At 33.9% G+C, this 5492-nt stretch overlaps 1 pseudogene; it reads left to right on the top strand.

Annotated features, from left to right (window-relative positions):
• Window positions 1–2018: 2018 nt before the first annotated feature.
• On the top strand, window positions 2019–2345 carry LOC145799441 (small COPII coat GTPase SAR1A pseudogene; annotated as a pseudogene).
• Window positions 2346–5492: the final 3147 nt, after the last annotated feature.

Genomic DNA, 5492 nt, shown 5'->3' with positions numbered 1-5492 from the left:
ATCTGAGGTGTTTGAGAAGGAAAATGTGAGGTTTTTAATTTGGTATTATTGACATGTAACTAGGAAAAGGCTTGTAAATTTGAGCACTGATATAAATTAAATAAACCAACCTTGTACTGGTTATTTCGAGGATACTTCAATTGATACTCTGCTTCTTTTGTTATAAGTGATTCAACTGGTTTGCTGGTTGTTTAGAATGAGTCTTAACTGAAGTCAAATAAAGTTAATTACATTTTAGGATGAAAGAAAATTTTATTCATAACTCAAAAATCATTTGATGGCTCAGTATGATGGCCTCAGTGACATCCTAACAAAGCGGCCAATTTTAATTGGGCCAGAACTGAAAGCTACTTTGGAAAACATGATCTGGTTTTTTACTTTCTTTGTAAAAATTAGTTTTTTCAATAATGCCTCCTGTGCGCAGAGGAACTTCATCATCAACATCTTTACTCTGGATTATTGGAAGAAATAACTGAACAACTGTGGGATAGTCAAATTTATTGTTGTCGCAGTTCAATTACATACATTAGTCACCAATATGGATCTTAGATGATATCTAGAGCTGGAGGATTGTAAGGACCAGGTTGTCAAAAAACAAAAAAAAAACCTTGTTAAAAAAAAAAAAAATCAGTTTTTGGAAATTTGTACTACTTACCTGAGCAGTGCTTGTGTCCTTGCATTGAATTGTTATGGTAATGTGGCTCAAGTTGAGGGTTAGGATTAAATGTTTCACTAAAATAGACTATGTCTTTGTGGGCACTTTTTCTGAGACACAACATGCCCTTCCTCACCTTAGTTAACATGTCAATAATGCGGTTTAAGTAATCCTTCTCAAAATTATCGTAATTATATTTGTTACTGATCCTAATTTCATTCTCATTGAAAAATGTTATTGTTTATGTATTCCTTGAATCCATGCAGATGATTCTTCAAACAACACCAAGGGTTATGCACTTTGGTATTCAGAGGAAGCCATTACCTCTTGAACCATCTTTACTTCTGCGTGAAGCTAATCGCCAAAGGGCTTCTCTTTCTGCTGGGAATGTGTTTGAATTATTTGATGGTCGCTCAGCTTTTATTGATGGGTAATGGAAATTTAGTAATTGAATGCAATATATTGTTACATGCTGTTCAAAGAAATGCATAATTTCTTGGAGGGGGAAATACAATCTTGTTGGTTGGTTCCAGTGTTTTGACTTAAAATATACTGAACTGCTTTAATTTGCTTTGGAAGCAAGCATACTAGTTGCTGATAACAACCTTCCCCCCTCATTTTTTCCCCTCTAATTGTTGAAGAAGTGAACTCTAATATTTGTATCTTTGTGTATATGTAAATGTCTTTGTCTTCAGATCCTTTGAATTCTTTTGAGCCCTTACCCAGTTGTTACATGCTGGCAGCTTAGGTTCAGATGCATCTCCGAGGAAGCCCCCTTCAGCTAAAGTAAATACTGTTTCCATGTCAAGAACTAATTCTTCACCCGGAAACTTTGAAAGCTGCATCGATCGACCTATGAGACTTGTAGAGATATGTGTTGATGCTGAGCATGCTCTGCAGAATGGTGGACCAGCAGCAGTGATGATTTTATGAGTTATGAGAAGCCAACAAGACCCATTCTAAAGGTATCATTCTTGTTTAATGGAAAACCAAAACAGATTTTGATGATGTGTATTATAATAAAAACAATGATGAGAAGATGATGATGAGGATGTGGAGCAATCATTATACCATCGTATTTTAGATTGCCACCTTTCCTGTATATAGTCTCCCTTTTAACATGACATGGATTGGTTTGTGACAACGGACCACTTTGTTGATTCATTATTCATCTCACAATGCATTTCCATTCTTAGGTGTTTAAACCAAGGTCTCTGGTCAATCTTGCTGCATCTGTTTCATCTGCTTTGCTTATTAATGAACCTCAATGGGATGGAATAGTATATAATTTTTGTGCCTTGTCCTTTTCATGCCTTGTCTTTTTCGTGCCTTGCTCACAAATAGTATATAATTTTTGATCATCATGCAAGTGGATTCTGTAGTTTATCTTGTTGACGCATGCGACAAAGAGAGATTTGCAGAGGCTAAAAAGGAGCTGGATGCCCTCCTCTCAGACGATTCACTTGCAAATGTCCCGTTTCTCATACTTGGGAACAAGATTGACATACCCTATGCTGCCTCAGAGGATGAGTTGAGATATTACTTGGGTTTGACTAGTGTTACTACCGGTAAGGGTAATGTTGACCTCACTGACTCAAATGTCCATCCTATTGAGGTCTTCATGTGCAGTATCGTGCGCAAGATGGGATATGGCGATGGCTTTAAGTGGCTTTCCCAATACATTAAGTAGGAGAATCGGAGAATGGTTTAAGAAGCAAGCGAATGTGCAAAGCCATCTAAGGGTAACTTTCATGCCACTGCTGCATGAATGGATATATTGGGAATGTAAAGTTTAATATGTAGCTTTTACCTTGTTATCTTGCAGACAGTCTTGCTATTTTTTTGGTGGGGAAGGTTAAGTTGATTCTGTTCTCTCTGTGTGTCTGTCTCTCTTTGTACTTGACAGAATTGTAAAGAAATAAAGTTGTGGGGAAATGTTTGTGATTGATGGGGAAATGTTCTGATCTTTTGCATTCCATGGCAACCGAGAGTGTGAAATGTTGTACTTTTGTCCCAAATTCCCAATAGCTTTTGCTAATCAAAGCCCCAAAATTAGTAAGGGCACTCGTGCCTCAGTAAGTTATACTTTTGCCGACTAAATAAAGTAGTCGGTGTATCACCAAGCACATTTGGCGACTAAATAATTAGCCGTTAAAATTATTAATTTTGGCAACCAAAGGATTTGGTCGCGAATAGGTCCATTGCCGACTAAAGTTTTAGTTGCGCAAAACATGTTTGGTCGCGGAATGTGACAATTGGCGACCAAATTTTTTGGTCGTGGAATGTCACAATTGGCGACAAAAATTTTTTGGTCGTGGAATGTCACAATTGGCGACCAAACTTTTTGGTCGTTGAATGTGATAATTGGCGACCAAACTTTTTGGTCGCGAAATGTGTCAATTGGCGACTAAGATATTTGGTCGGGAAAATATCACTTTTCGCGACCAAAGTGTTTTAGCGACTAAATGAATTAGTCGCGGTAATGATATATTTAGCGACCAAAAATTTAGTCGGCAAATCTGACTTTTCCCGACCAACCAAAATTTTGGTCGCGAATTACTTTTGCCGACCCTCAATTGGCGACCAAAGTAGCGACCAAAAAAATTGGTCGCGGATAACTTTTGCCGACCAAAAATGGGCTTTTAGCGACCAATTTTTTGGTCGGCAAAAGTGTTAATTCTTGTGGCGTACAAATATTCTCAAACATGATGCTCCCTAATTTGGACAAGTTGCATATCCCAACAAATCTCTCTTTACACCTCTCTTTGCATGTTGTAACTTCTTTGAATTTGAATACATAAAATTAACAAACTATTATATATTGTAAAGAAATCTATTGGGCTGTACTTATTTTATTATTCCTGCAACTATCATGTTCTTGTTGGGTAGTTTGGTGTTTTGTTCTGTTGTTTATGATTCGTTTTTCATCCATCTTGAGGTGTGCTAAGAAATGATTGAGCATTTCTTGCGGTGCCAACCCAGTTGAGATCGTGTGGTTATGTTTTGATATTTTTTACACTTCCTTCTCCTTTCTTTGGTGTAATGCTGTATGTATTTATGTTAATTATCATCAATAAAGGTCCTGTTTTTTGCTGTTAAATATATATATATATATATATATATTGTAATGAAATCATGGTTTATCCCTTTTTTTGTTTTTGCACAACCATGAACTAGGTCTACAAATTCAATAACACTACCAATATATAAGTACAATGAGTAAGAAAATACAAAATGGCAAGAAGTGCGAGGTTTTAAATTATATAATTAAAGGAGTAAATAAAAAAAATTATAGCAAATTTTATGCAAATAATTGAAAATGACTATGAGAAGGGCAATTGAATATTTGAATATTATTTTGAAGATTTCAATAAAAACCTTCTACATATAAATATAAGCAACAATGTGATGATATGATAAATTGCTTTCAGAAAAAATGCTTAACTTACGAATTTTATAACTCTCATGCATCATATGAGTCAATACTAGTTATAATCTTATTGAGGGGTTATTTGACAAGAAAGTTAAGGTTAAATTATTGCTTGTTTGGCATGCACTAAAAAAATGCATTTTTTTGGGCATACATACACTTATTTAAGTCACATCAATCAATATCTATCAATATCTTCTATTTACTTTTCTATCCACTTTCTCTACTTTTCTACGAATTTTTTTTTATAAAAAGTTAAAAAGTGCACTTATTTAGAACATTCAAAAGATAAAATAGGCTAATTTAGCCAATAAGATAAAATGTGACATCCAAATCATAATCATTTTATTTTTTCTCTGACAATCATGAGATCCAAATAAAAAAAGTCAAAAATTTATCTTCAACATTTTTTATTTTTTATTTTTTAAATCAAACTAAATTAACCAAAAATACAAGTTAAATCAACTCATTCCAAACGAAGATGGAGTCAGCAAGATTTTTAATACGAATGTTTCACACGTTTTGGTGCTGTGGCAGAAGGATTCCCTTTTAAATCTCAATCAATCCTAATCTTTTCGATAAGGTAGACATTTATGAATAATACTATATAAATATAATTTGTATAAACAAATTGATATAGAATGATATGTTTTATTTGTAGTCACTCGTTGAAAATCAACATACCTATCACTTTATCATAACTACAATAATACTATTATCATATTATTTTTGTCTTCAATTATGTATGTATATTATTTTTTGATAAATATAAAAAACCCCAATTCCTCCTAATATAAATGATAAGGCCAAATTTGACAAGTCAAATATAATTCAAAAAGTCAAAAAATATATAAAAATGTATTATTATTCACAAATAAAAAATATTAAAAAAATATTTTATATATTTTTATAATATAAATTCACTGACAACTCACAGCTGTTAAGCAGGCCATCGTACACTTCTCTTGGGGCAAAAAAAAAAATTGCCTCCTTTGGGACAAATAACTTTTGGACGGTGATGGTCAGCCTATAGGGGCCACCATGGGTTCCATTTTAATAATATGAACTGTTAATATGTAGAACTCGCCGAGTAATATATGTTTGTAAAAAATCACGTTGATCGGATATCGTTAACTATATGATCAAATCAGTTTTGTATAAACAAAACGGATGGTGTGATAGTTAACTGTTGAACAAAACTAATCCGATCATATAACTATCGATATCTGATAATGTGATTTTTTACAAGCATATAATACTCGACAAGTTGTACATATTGTACGGTTCAGATTATTAAAATGGGACTCATGATGGCCCCCACGAACCGACCATCACTGTCCAAAAGTTATTTGCCACGAAGGAGGTAATTATTTCTATGGAGACATGTAGGCAGGAGAGCCGTACAAT

Source organism: Camellia sinensis, chromosome 9 (assembly GCF_055761805.1).
Source record: "Camellia sinensis isolate YWXY chromosome 9, ASM5576180v1, whole genome shotgun sequence".
NCBI classification, from domain to species: Eukaryota; Viridiplantae; Streptophyta; class Magnoliopsida; order Ericales; family Theaceae; genus Camellia; species Camellia sinensis.
This window is presented reverse-complemented; position numbering and strand designations above follow the sequence as displayed.